Source organism: Marmota marmota, unplaced genomic scaffold (assembly GCF_001458135.2).
Source record: "Marmota marmota marmota unplaced genomic scaffold, marMar, whole genome shotgun sequence".
NCBI lineage: Eukaryota > Metazoa > Chordata > Mammalia > Rodentia > Sciuridae > Marmota > Marmota marmota.
In genome coordinates this window covers 43358924-43377159 of record NW_025999977.1, presented here as the reverse complement: position 1 = coordinate 43377159, position 18236 = coordinate 43358924, and positions in this window count along the sequence as shown.

Below are 18236 nucleotides of genomic sequence, written 5' to 3'. Positions count from 1 at the left end.
TCTGGACCCAAACTGTGAAGGACAGGACCACAGCCTTAGAGCTCTGAAATGCAGGAGCCAGAGACCAACAGGGAAGTTCTCAGTGCTTCCTCTGGATGCTTATCTGTCTCAGTTAACTCCCCCTCACACCTCATAGTCTGGATGGAGAACCCATTAGCCACTGTAAGACATAATCAGAAGCACCAAAATAAGTATTTGAAATACTTTAAAAACCATGCAAGCAATCATCATGGAAGAAATGAGAATTTTTGGAACTTCTTATACTTATTTTAAGGTTTAATATTACTTTTTGTTTTGAATTACCCATCGAGGGCTCCTTTTACTATCTACCAGTTGGTCCCCTAAAGTTTGTCTGAACAGGAAAAAAAGAATTCCTAATCACACTTGGTGTTCATTACTCACCCCAGTCTAGACCTCTATCAGGGACAATTCTACTAAAAAAAATAATAATGCCTATGTTGTAGGGTTTGGGGATGTTTGCAGAAAATCCATAACAAAAATCCTTTTAATAGGAAGTTTATCAGAATTCCCCCCAAACCATAACTTGAGTGGTAACTGCCCATCCTGTGCACCTAGGAGCAAAGAAGGATGATTGTGTCCATGACTCTGTGCAGTGGAGAATTGTTCAGATCTCCTCAACTTCCATCCAAATTCAGGGCTGACTGGAACTCCTGGCCCTGCCACAGTATAACTAAAGACCCTGCAAACCAGGGGAGACAACAAATCCATTTCTTAATCCCACAGCCAACAGCTATGGTAGACATTTTGCTGATCATTTACTGAGTAAAGGATATTATGCCAGTTCTGCCTGGACGAGGAACCAGTGCTGGTAGTTGCAGTTGATAAAGACACAACATAAATGTGACCCTGAGAAATTACATTTGAGGAAGCCAAGGAGTCTCAGAACGATTTTTCTGGCACAGACTAGCATAGAACATGAAGCAGCATGAAGCCGGAAGAAGATGTCTCATGGGATAGAAATAAAACCATGGTGGTGAAAGACAAAGAAGAAGGGGGACCCTGAGGGGCAGACTTCCCTGAGTCAGATGTTTCTAAGAGATTCCTCAATTCCACTCCAAAAAGCGACTGGAAATGAAATCAGACCCTGAAATGGGCAGTGAATAGAGTTACTTGCACATCTTCATGCTTAGGTTGACTTGGCTAGTAAACACTGCTCAATTCTTATTTCACAGTGTGAATGTCCTTAGTCATCCTGTGGCCATTCCACCCAGCTTGCCCTGAAGAGCCAGTTCTGGAGTTCTTGTGGATGGCCATCTCAATGAGGAAACTCCAACTGGCAAGAATGGTCAGGATAACAAAGCCTCAGTTAAGCAGTCAGCTCACTTCTCTTCCAGAATAGGATGAAGAAGGCCCCATTCCTGACAAGGTATGCTTCCTTTTACACCATCCCAGATCTGAAGAGGGAATGGATGTTCCAAAGGAAACTTACTCCATCATTTTCAGGACATGTTACCAAAAGATATTTATCCTAAGAAGATACACAGCACATCTTTCCGAGTCTCGGGACCATCAGGTTTCTAAGATTTGATGCCAGCTCAAGGTCAGCCTTCATCCTTCCAGCCTTCCCTATTACCCCTCACCCTCCGTGTGTGTCAGAGAATTCAGGCCAATAGTACTGTCCAATCGCAAAAGAATGGGAGCCACAGAGAATTTTACACTTTCTACTTAACCTTTACAAAAAAGTAAAATGAAACAAGTGAAGTCTATTTTAAAGTATATTTTGTTTAACCCAATATATTTAAAATACTATCATTTAGTGTATCATCAATATAAAAAAATAATGTTTCAGACCTAAATCTTTCTGTTGTACTAGATCCTTGAAATCCGGTATGTATATTTGCAGGTGCAGCACAACTCCATTGGGATGAGCAGCATTTCATATGCTTAATGGCTTCATGCTCCATACCTGCCGGTAGTATTTGCCAGTGTGTCACTCCTGTGCTTCCAAAATGGCACAGAGAAAGGTGGACCTCTGTATCCACAGACCTGAATGGGAGCCAATGCTCACGCCCTTGGCCCAGCATGTTAAATCTCTCTTCCCACCTAGGATCTGCCCCATCTGAGTTCTGCTGAAACAGTTAAATCCTTTTTAAAAATATCCAAGTGGATGTCTTATTCTTCATATGAATTAGAAAAGACTATTTTTGAAATCAAAGAACAACCTTTAGGGGAAAGCAGGTCCTCATCAGTGACCTGCGGTTGCACTCTGCACCTAAGGAGCACTGGCCTCTACAAGGAGCACTCGGCACGTATGGAGAAAGTGAGTGTCGGGCCCTCCTCTGGCCGGCTAGCCAGTGCAGGTCAGTGGAGGGAGATGAAAGTGGGCTCCTGGAGGGCTGAGTGTGGAAACGTGCTTGAGATGTTTCTTCAAAAATCAAATCGAGGGTTTGTAGGAAGATCAGAACCTCCGGCACCTGCAAGCAGTAACTAGATAACTCATAAAATGATTCAGTGGCCTCTATCACCTCCGTGCAGGGCGTGACGATTCCATCATTAGCACTCCTACCTGAAACATAAAGACAATGTCTCCAGGAGAAGTCAGACATTGCCACCCCAAAGAGAAGAAGGAACCTAGGCACAAGTTCTACAACAGCAAGTCCAGAAAGGAAGAATGGCAAACAGCCTGGGTGCCCTCTCAGGACAGGCATGGTGCTCGCGAGTAGGCATGCAGGAAAGGAACCAACGGCTAAGGCAATGACACTGAGAATCCCATTTTGTGGGATTCTGCAGGCTCTCTCAGGGCAGGTTGAGAGCCAGCACCCACCTCCATGAGGACAGGGTCAACTCTGGCTGACCTGAGTGAGACAGGAACAGGGTCTGGTTCATCATCCTACTTTTTCAAATGTTTAACAAACACATATTGAACACCAAGTTCCCAATTTAACTCCTTAAGATGCTCATCCATCCCCCTGCAAATAACTGTTTGAACTGTTATTTGGATTCCTTAATCTTTGAACCCTTTTTCTCCTGTCCCTGCTCAACCTGAGTCACTTGAGAGCTCCTGGTATTATCAAAGTTATGTGGGAACACAGAGCATAGAGCAACCCACCCTCCTGGAGCTGCTGGGCCAGGCTTCCCAGCAGAGACATAAAAGCCAGGTCTTAAAGTTCGAGTGAGTTTGCCTTGTGGAAAAAATGAGAGAAGCACATCCCGGGCAAGACACAATAGTTGTAACACAACAGAGAGGAGAGCAGGATGAGCAAGGTGGAATCCAACTGTACAGTCCTCACATGTGGCCCAATGCCAGCTCAGAGAATGGTTCTACACTGAGGGCCTCCTGGGTTGTGTAGATTTCTTTAGGTCCATGTCAGAGATGGAATGTTTGACCTCCTGTAATGTCATTGCAAAAATATCTGATTTCATATCACTTGTTTGTTTTTTTTTTTTTCTAAACGGTCATGGAAATAATCCCCAAATTTGACATACCCAGACCTTCCCAAACAGTCTCAAGTCTGGGAGCTATTCTCACAAACACCATAAGTAACTTCGACATTTTCCACCAACACAGCTGTGGTACTTTTAATGTTTACAATCCTGTGTCACCCTGGGTCTGAGATGTTCTTCCAATTAAACCCTGGTTACACTTCTCTTTCCAAGTGCGAAAGAATCCAATTAAAGTTAATGAAAGCAATCAGTCTGCAAGTCTTGGGGAGTTCTGCCCCATTTGTGAATACAGGTAATAACGGCACTGACCTCATGGAGAGAAAGGAGGCACCATCGTTCTCTGCAAATGAGCCAGACCGGAGCCAGCCATGGAAACCTGGAATTTAGAAGGTGGCTGTGTTTGGATGCCCCCACAAAGCTTAGGATCCCATTAAGCAATAACTATGGGAGTTGGTCCTCTAAGGAGCTTCAGACTCATTTGGTTGCCATCTGGCTTGAGCTTGGCAGTGCCTCTTTTCCCATAAACCTGAAATCCTGCGACACCCTACACTAGTTTTCAGAAAGTCCTTCATTACATTATCTTTGATTTCTTAACTGGTATCAATGAGGCAACTCTTATTCCCAAAGAATACTACCATGAGATCCTGACAGCCCCCGAGGCTGAATGATCATTTCCATCCCTCCAGCTATGTCTCGGGGTACACCTGCTGGGGTTCGGCTAAAAAGATCAGCCTAGGGCCCTTCAGGAAGTCCCTATGAGGTCTACAGCTCTATCACAGGGTAGCTCCTGGGACATTCCCCTTACTGTACACAGATGTCCCAGAGTTATGAATGTTACTGTCCCATTCATTCCCAAGCTCTGTTGGTTCCTCACTGTTGTGTATTTATTCCAACGACTGACTCCACCGACTCACCCGACATTCATCTCTTGTCAGAATCGTGCTGTTTTGACCCCAAAGCCATTTTCCCCACAACTTCTGCTTCCTCAGTTCACTGCCCTTCAGTGTGGGAATGTGACCCCAGCCCCGTCTGACACCGATGGATGAGCCAGTCCCTGTTCTCAGGGAGCTTGGGCTCTGGCTGGGGAAATAGAGCCAACACTCGTGAGCAGTTGGAAAACTGAACAAGGCAGTAAATAATTAAGTGCTACTCAATTACATAATTGATTAATTATAACTAATTGCTACTTAAATGAACTGCTCTAGCCCACATTGATCTTCCTCAGCTCTGACCTCCTCCTGCAACAGCTCTGGTCTGAGCTGCCGACTTACCCACTCGCACATTGTCCAGAAACCTGAGCCCAGCCTCTGCTGGGCAAGTCTCCCTCCTGTGACTGGAAACCCAGATGGCCAGAGCCATCTAAGGATAAGCCTTGGTTTCTTACTCCTCTGACTGTCCCAGCAGAACCAGGACATTCAAGCACAGACTATTTTGGTTTTTGTTTTGTTTTTGGTACCAGGGATTGAACTCTGGAACACTCAACCACTAAGCCACATTCTCAGCCCTTTTTGGTATTTTATTTAGAGACAGGGTCTCACTGAGTTGCTCTCACAGCCTCACCATTGCTGAGGCTGGCTTTGAACTCGCAATCCCCCTGCCTCAGCCTCCCAAGCTACTGGGATTATAGGTGAAGCATGAGACTCTGTAATGTCAGGAACATCCCTGAACCACGGATCATATAGCCAACATGCCCAGCCTTACATGCCTGTGAGTATAAACTAGAGTCACACATTGTCATTGCTTTCCCCACTAGCATGTCACCAGATGGTCCCTGCGAGTCCTTGGGAAACGCCTAGGGGTGTGCTTATATTCCTCTGTTGCTGAACCACCAGGAGAATCCATTTACAGCCACATGTCACTGGTCACTTTGTCCTGCAGGGGTCTGTCCTGGGGCCTCCAGCTGATAGTCATGCAGCCAGTATCTGAGATACTAGGGGTTAGAACCTCATGCTTTGCTGAATGATTGGAAGGAAAAACAAGTCAGGGAGTCACCTACCAACCAAAGTTGCCTGTACTTCTTAAGGTTAAGGGTCCCCCACTAGGCTTTGCTCATCCCTGTGTCCTAAGAAGCTGAGACCACTATGTTAGTTTTTCTAGGGCTGCCATAACTAAGTACCATGGATTGGGTGGCCTAAATAACAGAAATTTAACTTCTCACAGTTCTGGAGGCTGGAAGGCCAACACCAAGGGCTCAGCAGATTTGATTTCATTCTAAGGCCTCGCTTCCTGGCTTGTATGTGGCCACCTTCCTTCTATGTCTTCATACATGTCTTTTTTCCATGAATGTCTCTATCCTAATCTTCTCTTCTTAGATTAGGGACCAACCAGTTGATCTCATTTATGTTAACCTTCTTTTAAAGGTCTTACCTTTACATATAGCCACATTCTGAGATAATGAGGATTAGAACTTCAACACAGGAATTTGAGGAAGAATTTAATTGAGCTGTAACATCACTAATAGTCTGAGTGCCTAATAAATGTGTGGGCTGAGGAATGGGGGGATGGGCACACAGCAAGACACATGGATAGAAAAACAGGCCTAAAAGGAGTTTCTGGAAGGTAAGAGCAGGTTGGGAGAAACTCAGCCTATCCCGGACCCTTCATACCCAGCCACACCCTTTTCCTTCTCCCCAGAAGGGGCTTGCTTTTTAAGATGACCTTTTCTTTTGCACCCTTCACAGGCCAAGGACAGAAGCATAATATTGGTAAACTTGTGGAGAGCAATGATAAAGGACAGGCACCTGAGATGAACCTGTCTATGGGTGCTGCTGTCCCCACAGCTTCTGGGTGGCCCTATTCTCTTGGACAAAAGGAAGAAGGGGATGGGAGACACAGGTAAGCACTGAGTGCTGCACAGGCGAATGAGTGCTGCACCGTTGAGCACCACACAGGTGCCACCTCCGCCATTTCCCACGGGACACCAGGATATGCTCTCCGACTCAATACTCTGAAGCAGACTTTTTAAGTAACCAACATCTGAAAGGGAGGCAAAGCCCTAAAATGGGGGCCTTTTTCTCTTCATGTGCAGCAAAATCATTACTGTGGTTGAATGCGCGACACTCCCAGTGGCAGGAGAGGCCGGTAATTACGGTGGGGCCGAGAGAGCGCTCAGGGTCAGCAAAACAAAGAGGAGGAAATTGCTGCACAGATTGGCTCAAATATCAGACTCAACGAAGAAGAAAACACAATTTGTTCATTTGGAAAATGACTCCGGTGGCGTGAATACCCATGCATGGTTGGAATTCAGGGCATGACAGAGTGACAGACAGCCTATGGGGTAGGGTGTCTTCTGGGAGAAAAGGCTATGTGCTACTTTTAGGCCAGAGATGAATTTGGTGAGCAGGGCAGTGGACAGCAGAGGGGACCCCTGTTTGTAAGTTATAAGGCACGCAGGAGTTGCAGCATTTATAATTTGAGGCACAGGCTCCAAGGGGCTCACAACTCTTTGTGGGGCCAGTGTCTCTGGGGCATCATATCTGACCTGAGATTCCAGAACATTCCATGCTGCACACATAGCATACCACCAGGGCACCGAGACTTTGGAAGGAGCACTGGTGGGCCGTGGAGGTGGGTGCACATCTATGACCATCCAGGACACTATTTGCAAGCCCTCCTTCCATCTCCTCTTCCATACCATGGGGCATGTGAACCTGCAGAGTTCAGTACAGAGGACAGCAGCAGGGTTGGCTGTAGATGAGAGAGACTTGACAGCTATGGACCATCATTGCAAGAGATTGCTTCTGAGTCAGGTGATCATCTACCTAGTTTGCCCAGGATGACCCAGGTTTACATTTATGGTTACAGCTAATCCTTTAACATACAATGTGTCCCCATATATCCTAATGCTTTGCAGTATTCTAGAACACAATCCCCACCCACCCTTCTGTGTCTTAGCCATGACACTTACCAAGATGGGCCCAAGTCTGCCTGGAAAAGGTACTGTGGGTCAGGGCCTCCGTACAGTGCATGAGGCTCCTCCCTTTAGGATTACAAATATAAGGCCAACTATAGGAGGATCACTTGGCCCCAGGTGGCTGTTCCAATACTGACCACTGTTTGTGGATGTCCTATGGACTGAGGCCCACTGAACAAGCCACTAGGGCTTGGCCAGATTCCTGCTAATGTGTCCCCTTTCCCCCGCTTCTTATGTTGCAAGTACTTTTGCACTTGAACCCCATCCTCAAATGTCACCTACACAGGTCTCTATCTTCATGTCCTGTCTGGGCTGAGATCCCAGAACAGTTGATACTAGAGAGAGCTATCTTCAGACACAGAGACAAACAGCTATTTCTAAAACATAACTGGGGTTCTTGTCATCACTGGGCACTGGGAAAGCAGGCAATGAGAGGTGGCTTTGTGAATAAAGGGCTCTAAGTTGGGACTTGAAGCGCAGGGAAGGTTTAAGGCCTGCAATGGGTTCACAGCAAGAGGAAGGATTTGCGGGCAGTGGTGGCACCAATGAGGAAAAGGGTAAGAAACTGGACACCACAACTAACAGGGGAGGGTAGCAAGGCAGGCCACTGGACACCAGGCCCCGGACTCTTCTCCAGGGTCAGGAGGCCTGGCACCCACTTGCCATCTCCCGGAGAGCCCGTCATCTGCATACATCCTTTAGTGACCCTGCCTGGAATTTAACTGATTCCTAAACGTAATGCTGCTATCGGGGACAAAGTTTAGTCTTAGGTAATTAAATCATTGAAATTTGGAAATAAAGAGCAAAGATTAAAATGCTCACAGTTATTTAGTGAAATGGAACAACTTCATCATCTGCAGGAAACATAGGACATCCTTGGTCTCCTCCCAGGAATTTCTAGCCAAGCTGCCCAGTGAGTGGGCAGGTGGGCTTGACAGCTGCCAGGGAGGTCACAGTTCCCTGAACCAAGATCCTTCACTCACTTATGTGGTTTCTACTGGTTCCTATTGCACAAGAGCTGTCCTTGTGGTGTTAGGTCTTTAAAATTCCAAATTTACTTGAATTCTTCCAGTTCTGTTAATGAAAGGATGCTCAGCAGCATGGAGGATGAAGTTAGGTAAGACCACTGGTGATTCTTTAGACCACCCGGATAAAGCACTAGAAAGTGGGTAATACCTACCACTTTAAAAATAGAAAGCAAATATGAAGGATTTTTTAATCTCAGCAGCTATTTAAAAGAAAAACAGTAAATACAAGTGGAATTATACCAACTAACCGTATTACCAGCAGTCAATTGCTATAGAATAAACATTCTTATTTCCAGGGCATTCTAATATATTCAAAGACATGGAGAATGGTACCAGAAGAATTTATCACTGACATTTGCTAAATTAGATATTCACGAGGTTTGCCTATATGGATGACAACATTTTTAGCACTTCAAGGTCCTTGGAATAAAAAGTCTGTATAAAAATTCAGGACGGTATTGTTATCATCAACACTTTAAAATTGACTGTGATTGTTACAGCACTTTTAAAATCAAAGAGACCTAAAAAGAAGGGGGGAAATTATATGTGTACTCTATATTTGAATTTTTATACAGGAGATTTAAAACATAATATTGTGATGTTTACTTCAGATAAATTTGTTTTCACCAGACATTTCTTCTAAGCTAAAGTCAATGCATAGCTTAGCAAGACCCACCAGCCAAATAATCTCCATCAACAACCTGCCAATTAGCCAAGGCATCATGTTTGACAGTTCAGCTCTCAACCTGTTCAACCATGCATTCCATTTTGGCTGCTGTCCTAATTAATGACTAATTTATAAAAAGGGGATAATAATACATACCTCACACATGCCATATACATAATTACAAGGATTGAACCAGAACACACACACAGTACCTGGCATGGCAGGTGCTTGGTAAACGTTTAGATTTTCTGTTTTCTGTCCTTTGCAGACATTCTATCAATTCTTACAGTCTTTGTTCTTGTATTTCCAAGGCTGTTTAGAAATAAATAATAACAAAAATTAAAAGATTTTTTTGTATGATAATATCTCCTAATATGAACATTTTGCAAAATCCACCAAAGGAATCAGAGGTCATAAGGCCACCATTCCACAATATATTAAGACCTTCTCTCCTCTCTTTTCTCCCATGACCACTCAGCTAGATTTATCCCTCTACTAATTCTGTTTACTAAAGCTATGTAATATGTTTTTAAGTCCACAGCAACCCCCATAATTCACAGCCAGTGAATTCCTTAGGGCAAGGGCAATGACTTGCGTCTGTTTGAAATCCTCTATAGGCATCGTCATAGCTCTCTCTCAATAATGTTGAAGGAAATTTAATGCTGTGCTACCCAAAGATATTAACAATGCCATGATATGGATTCTGGGCATCATGTTGGTGCCTCAAGTTGAGATGGTTTTCTGAAAAACAAGGCTTATCTGGACTACTTCAGTCTAGACAGAAATGGCCCTTCCTCGTCCACATGCAAACATGGGCCTGGGGCAAAGGATGTGTAGCTTCAGCCAGAGACCCTGCAATGTTCAATACCAGCTGTTAAGAATGGCAAACTGAAATCTGTAATCCTGCTATTCAGTATAAATAAAGACTTCAACCTTGTTTTCTAAATTTTATTATATTTTAACTTATAGTATATATAATACTTACTGTATAATATATATCCATATACATGTATATATATATGTGTGTGTGTGTGTGTGTTACATGTATGCATACCAACTTATAGTAGCTAACACTTTATGGACACATGGAACCAGACTGCATGTAAATTTTCACTATTTTATTGTATATAGCATCATATACGAAGTACAGACATGGTCATGTAATAACATGCAATGAAATGTATCAGAAAGTGGGCCATATCCATCAAAGCCCCATTTGGTTACCGTAGGAAGGCACAAGGGAATTTGAATCATCAGTTAATGTTCTCATCTGTGGGCAATTCCTAACCACAATTTAAGTTTAACCAACCCCATAACTCCGTTGGCTTTCTTCAGCAGAGGACCCACAATGCATAAAAATAAAGAACCTCATCCCAGTTTCTCTCCTCTAGGGAGATCTTTCTGTGAGGAGACATTATATGCTCAGATCCATGAAAAGTACTTGAATTAGATTTCTGTGATCATTTTTATGGACTGAGGCCCTCTATGCATCCTGAGAGGCCAAACTTTCTCTTGGCAGAAACTGGAGCCCTGTTTACTGCAGCTTGCTTTTGTCTTTGACCTTGTCCATCTTTCTTGTGATGTCATCCTGCCTACAGATCAGGCGTAGAATATGAAATTCTCTGTATGCTGTGGGTACTCAGCCCAGAGTATACTTTCATAATTTCCATTTATAAGCCAGGCCTCTCAATAGAAAACAAAACACACACATCATACACCCCACCCCACATTCCCCTGGACACCCAGCTCTAAGTTTGACCGATCGTACCAAAGTAATGTGTACCTTGCTGTGATTCACATCCCCATGGATGATCTTTGAATAAAACTGTGATGAAAAAACATGAATGAAAGAATTAAGTATCTCAATTAGGGTTTTGTGGGTCACAAGTCTTATACCCAGGAGACTTTGGAGGTCACCCCCGGGTTAACCCCCCTCAATTTACAATCAAGGATACTAAGCAATAAGAGGTTAAGAGACTTAGCCAAAGGTCCCACTCACCAAACACCAAACAGGAGCCCAGCCTCTGCCCCAGTCCTGCTCCCTAGACACTGTGCTGTGACCTCCATCCCCCACACAGCCCACCTCCAGGGTGAGTCACCTACTTCATCAATATTTGCCCAAACCTCTAATGTGCCATGGTGGTTTTTAACCATAAGTCTGTTTTGCCCAACTTCTTTGATAAGCAGCCTCAGGTTAGAATTCTACATTAATAATTTCATAAACAAATGTCTTTGTTAGCACCTTCAAAATTTGTGCCAGAAAAATAAACCTGAGTAACACTCCACACTGCACAGGCCTCTAGTTACAATGCACTTTCGCTGGCCTTGTAACATTGGTCAAGTAAGTCAATGAAGGGTTCATTTGCTGAGAGAGCCAAGCACAGGAAAGGTAGAGAGATAGGAAAAAAGAAAGATCCCCCAGAGAAAGAGAAAAAAAAAGATTTTTTTAAAAATATGGATGGGACTGCCTGGAAAAGATCTTTCTCCTTTGGGGGGCTGGGAGCTAAAAAGGCTTTGCTCATTTCTCTTTCATGATCTCCCTTCTGAGGAGCTCAAGCCTAAGCACCTGCCTGAGACCTGACCCTTCCGCATTCTGACCTCAGAGCCTCCAAGTCCTCGTGCTGGAGTTTACAAATCTCACTCCAAGGACCTGCCGTGCCTGTTGCAGGCCTGGCCAGGGCAGGCTCCTTGTATTAGGCAGAAAATAAAGACTTCACAGAGGTGAATTCCAAGGAGAGGGTGCCTCTGGCCAGGGCCAGCCCCCTGTCTTCTGACCCAAATGGACTGATGGTGCTCGGAGAGCCAGTTGGAGCTCATGAATCTGAAGGCCAAGGTGCCTTTGATTCATCTATGATGAAAATGTAGCTATAATATCAGGAGAAATAACAGCACCCAAAATCCCACCACCTATTCACATCAGGCTTGCACTTCTCCATCACGTGTATCCCCCTTATCCATCCGTGGACAATTTTTACAGCTGTGAGAAAGTTCTACATGAAATAGGCTGTCCTTTATTCATGAATTATCTGTTTCTTATTTCTTTTCCAAATTTATAGTTTTCATGTCATAATGGTCTACATTTTTATAATCTTTATAAAGTAAGGGGGTCAGATTAACCTTAATATTTTTAAAGAGAGAAAGAGAGAAGAGAGAGAGAATTTTTTAATATTTATTTTTCAGTTTTCAGTGGACATAACATCTTTATTTTATTTGTATGTGGTGCTGAGGATCAAACCCAGCGCCCCGCGCATGCCAAGCGAGCGCATTACCGCTTGAGCCACATCCCCAGCCCTATCCTTAATTTTGCAATTGTAAATAAGGGGAACTTCCTGGTACAAACCAAATGAGTCATTTCACCAGGAAGAGCTAAAGGAAGCCATGATCTGTCAGCTGGAGGTTGAGATGCTGAAGACTCCAGCAATCAGGTAGCCTCAGGAAGCCAGGGCTACGCATGACAGCTCAGAAACCCACCGTGTGCTTGAGGGAGAGGGTCAGAGCATCTGTGGACACAAACCAGGCAGTTTCCCTGGGTATGGTTTATTACACTCAGCCAGGGTCCAGATAGTCTCTCCCTTGGCTCTTAACTTCTTGGTTATCAAGCAGATTTGGGTGATTACCCATCCTTCCAGAAGAATTGTCCAGAGAAGGGACTTCCCTGGGTGGTGAGCCCAAGCAATTGCAGTAACCATGTAGGAATTTGCCACCGTACATACACAATCTGGTCTCTACTTACAAGGGCATAGCCAGGATACTCCCCCTGAAGACCTGGCTTCCTCTGCGTATCAAGACATCGTCAAGTTTGAGGTCACACATAACTGAACAACAGTGACCATATCATGCTGCGTAACATCAGGTAGGACCTGCCCAAGGGCAAGATGACATCCCTCTAGGGCTCAGCCTTCTCTCTTTCTAAAACATGTAACACTCCGTGGACATGGAGTAACTTGACCAGGTTTGTGGTTGTGGTTCCTTGGGGCTGCTTACTTTGCTTGGTCATAAATTTATGCTCTTCTAAATAAAGTTGATATAAATACCCTTGAGCCTCTGGCTTTTGTGTTTAAGGAATGCTACCATTCCCACATGACACCTTTTGCTCATAAGGCTGAAAAGTTCCAGAGCAGTGATTCACAATATGTATGAGGAATCTCAAAGTGAATACACAGAGGTTGATTTTATAATTTGGAGACTCAAACTCTGACATGTGCAGGTCCTAGGAGTTCCAGGGGCAGTGCCTGTGGTACCAGGCACCAGCTTCCCCACCTAGTGTGTCATGGAGCCACATTCCACCTTCCCCTGTCAGCAGACAGGCCTGGCCTTAGCCCATAAAGTTTCAGCTGCTCTACATCACATTTTGGCAATGTCCCTCTCATCTCCAAATTTCCATCCCCTGTTAAATTTAAACTTGAATTATGTATTTTGCCTTCCCTCCAGATAACATTGTCTTCTTCAATATGAAATTAGATTGAGGTAAGAGAAATGATTGCTGAGTTGTTTGAATTTCAATCATGAGACTCAGAAGAAATGGTAACTCAACTCTTATTAAAAGTACTATATTCCATCAGAGATAGAACATACCAGAATAAAAATTCGTGGGCATGTTTTATAGTATCTGTTCTTAAGACCCTGTAAAATCCAATGACATCTATTTTCTCAAGTATATTTCAGTTTTTAATAAGATTAAAATTAATATGACTGATTGTCTCAAGGAAAAATTCATCTTTTTATATAGCTGAGGCCAGTAGCCATGATCAGCCTGCCAAAGATGACCTGCATGGGGATTCAGAGTGATGCCAAGGAATTCATTTATTTCCCTGACTTGACTCTCAGCATTACTAAAGACTTTGGCTTGGGATCATTACGCTGGCTTCTTCTCCTGGCTAACTCACAGAAGAAGCTAGAGTCTCTGAGGAGCAACTCTCAATCTATAACTCCCTTGGCTGGAGCCTAAACCACATCTTCCCTGGCTCAAGGGAGGGTTTGGATTGCCTGTGCTTACACTGTAAGCTATCCAAAACAACTGTCACCTCCCTGGTCACCTACACACACACACACACACACACACACACACACACGCGCGCGCGTACACACACACACACACGCGCGCATACACACACACACACACACAGAATATACATAGCACACACACTTATGCAGAACACCCTCCTTTTCCTATATTCTCTATCTTAATGGATGATGTCTATATCCTCCTATCAACTTAAGCCCAAATCTGGATGATTCTAGACTTTCCCTTCCTCCATTCCTCAGTATCCATGAACTGTGAGCACTCTCTGTGCTGCCCTCTAAGTATCTTCTAAGTATCTTCTCCTCTACTTCATGACCAGCATTCTCATTATCTCTCATCTGAACTATTGCAATATGAGAAAAGTCTATAATTAAATGAAGGGGATTCCAAAATCCTTTAAAGATTCAAGCCATCAAAGCCATCCAGGGATACACTGAGCTGGGTTACGGGGAGCACTTGTGACCTTGAGCACTTCAGGCCTACCTAGACATATTCACCTGCCCATGAAAGAAGTGAACGAAGGAAGCCGTGTAATAATAAAGTTATAATCAGGTGAAATAACATCCCCAACTTAGTGCTCTGGAAAGGAAAAACGCTGAAGGGCAGGAGGAGTTACCAGGAAGGCTTCCTGGAAGAAGCAGAAACTTGAGCCAAGATACCAAGGAAGTGCAGGACCAGAATACACAAAGGGAAAGGAACAGCAGAGCAGTTTTGGGAACCAGAAGGACCACGGGCTATTCAGAGAGTGAGGAGTGGGGAAAATAGGATTAACCAAAATAAAAAGAGTCTCAACACAGACCACGGCAGTTACAGTTACAGAAAGACTGAGGTTCCTAGAGGAAGCAGTCAACGAGTGTGGCCCTTCCCTATGCTGAGTTCAGAAAAGGGAAAATGGTGAGCAGCCAGTAAAAGTCACCCTGTAATTAAAACATCTGCTTCTGGCTGGAGCTATCTCCTTGGCCAAAGCCCCAGTGCCTTTCCTTGGCCACTACCAGCTTGTCCAGTCTTTTAGGGTAAGTACAAGAAGCATCTCTCTCTCTCTCTCTCTCTCTCTCTCTCTCTCTCTCTCTCTCTCTCGCACACACACACACACCACTTGAAAAAGCATCCACTTAAGCTCTAAAGTTGATTAACTCCAATGTGTGCCGCCACATTGGACAATGTGTGGGATTAACAGTGGAAGGTTCATGAAGGAACTTCCAATAGGAAAGCTCTTTATTCATTGAAGAGAAGAGAGGGAGGGCCTCACCCTGCCCAGGATACCTACACACCCCCTGACTTAGGCACGAGCTAAACAGACCCATGGCGTTCAAGTCAGTACCCCAGCAACGGCAAAGGGACATTCAGAACTCACTTCCTGGGGCCCAGAGACAAGTCAATGGCAGAAGCCGTGCTTATTCTTCAAGAACAGGTGCACGCTTGGTGTCTCCTAATCCACTGAGAAAATAAATCCTCAGGGCAGCACAACTGGCCTCCAAGGTCAGGTGTACACCTCCTCCAGGCCAAAGGAAGAGCAGCCAAAGACAGCTGGGCCAGAAGCTGAATCAGACAAGGGAAGGGAAGGACAGGAGGCTCAGCCTGGGAACTGGAGCTTCACTTAACCTTCATGACTATCCCCTCAGCCTTTACAGAAAAGAGCCATGGCTGGCACTCGGGACATTTGTATTCTAACCCCTGCTCTCAAACTTGCTAGATGCCGTATTCAGGGAAGCTGCTTCCCAACCTAGGCATCAGTACACTTCCCAGGGAACAGGAGCAAGAATACCTGCCCTCCCCTGTCACTACTACCATCGTGTGTAGGGCTTGCTGAAGAAGAGAAGGAGCAAAACGCCAAGAACAAGGTTTTTTGGGTTTTTTATTATGTAGTCCTTAGTGAGGGCTCGTTGTTATCACATGTGCTCAATATAACACCAGACTAGAGAACAGAGGGCACGATCATGTAGAGTCTGACACTACCCACATCGAGTTCACAATCAGACATGGAATAGAAGAACACCGTTCAGAGACCATTATTAGACCAATTTAAATGATGCAATCCAGACTATTATGAGCTGCTGAGATCAGAAAAATGGTGGTAAATTTAACCAGAGGACTCCCTGAAGAGTTTGAATCACAATGAACTGGACCACAAAAGGTGGAATAAAATTTTAAAAGATAGAAAAGAAAAAGAAGTCTACAAACACCAAAAGTGTAGGCCAGCCGGGCGTGGTGGTGAACACCTGTAATCCCAGTGGCTCAGGAGGCTGAGGCAGGAGGATAATGAGCTCAAAGCTAGCCTCAGCAAAAGCGAGGCACTAAGCAACTCAGCAAGACTCTGTCTATAAATAAAACACAAAATAGGGCTTGGGATGTGGCTCAGTGGTCAAGTGCCACTGAGTTCAATTCCTGGTACCCCCAAAAAAATAAAAATAAAAAAGGTAGGCCAAAAGCCCAGCTTCTAGAACTCATTCATGGCTAATTTTCATGGAAGCACCCAGGGCTACCATCCCTCTTTGTATATAATTTGTTTTTCTTTATGTACAAAGTTAAGAAATCTGAAAACTATAAGGAAGGAAAAAAAGAAGAAAATTAAGCTTTCTTGTGATTTCATCACTAGGGATAACCAGTGTTGTTTTATGATACATCTTAAAGTCTTTTTCAAATATTCTTCTACATCATTTTTAAATGCTTGCATAAATTTATCACATAAATGTAAACTAGAAAAATCGTCTGTCTATTGTTGGAATTTTAAGATGTTTCTAAATGATATAAGAAATACTTCAAAGTTTGTGATTGAAAATGTGGATTCTAGATTAGAGTGTTTTGACTCAAATTCTCTCTCTCATTTGTTATCTCGTTTATTGGAGTGAGTTGCATAAACTCTATAAACTGAGTTTTCTTTTTTAAAGCATTGGGGTGAAAATAATGCCTAATACAGATAGAAGATACTTCATTTAGATACTTCATGCAAAACACAAAAAGTTTCCAGTACATGATAGAACCCACAAAAACAACTGTTATTATTATCATCATTATTATTCCCATATTTTATCTTTCATCACATCTATGATTATATTACTGGGATAATTCCAAGTACTGAAGTCACTGGGAAAGATTCTGTCCACATTGGAGCTTTTTAAAATGTAATTCTAAATTGTAAACCAAAAAGATATGTACTAGAATTGGAATTATGCCTTCAATCGATATGGAGTAACAAGGACTATCTGTACCCTCCTATCAGAAACAAGGGGGCAAAAAAAAAAACTGTGAAAATGCAGTCATCATGTGTTCATCCCTGGGATAGGTTCTAAGAAATGTGCCATCATGTGCTTTTGTCATTGTGTGAATATCGGAGGGAACTTGCACAAACCTGGAAGGTGCAGACTACCACTCACCTAGCCTACATGGTACAGGCTTTCAATCCTAGGCTACAACCTGCACAGCATGTTACTGCACTGAATACCATGAGCTATTATAACCATGGTAATATCTATGGCATCACTAGGCAACAGGATCATTTTAGTTCCATTATCATCTGATGGACCACATTGGAATAGGAGTCCATCATTGACAGAAACAACCTACATGACTATAAATACAAAACGACAGTTTTCCTACATTGGACATGAGGAAGAGCAGGACAGTGGCCTTAGAGAGAAAGGAAATTAGATAAGCCCTCTAGTTACCCTAGCTGGCGTGTAGATAAAGCTTCCGAACAGTAGCACAGGAAAAATAAACCCAAGAGAGTCCATCATGCAATGCCACCTGAATTGAAGAAACAAAGCAAGTAAGCAAAACTTGGTCACAAAAGGCCACAGAAACTAAAGTTTGCAAGGTAGAGGACTGAAGAGAGATACACAGAAAAAGAGGTCTGTTGAGTACCTCCCTAAAGTCTTCAGCTCAGTGAAGATCAGATGTGAGAAACTACCCAAGACTGGAGAGAGAACCACCCCAAAAAAGCAGAGGGAACAATGGGAGGAGTTCATACAAAGTCAGAAACACTTTGTGTTTCTACATGGGGAAACTTTGTAACCCCTGGTGCAGTGAGCAGAGTGTTCACATTGAGATTGCCTCATTAATAGGGCAAAATCAGGCCTGGATGAAGCCTACACTGGTTTGCCTCAGTCCATTTCAAGCTGCTATAACAGAATGGTTCTGGAGGCTAGGAAGCCCAAGATCAAAGGGCTGCTTTTGTTGAGGGCCTTTTGCTGCATTATAATG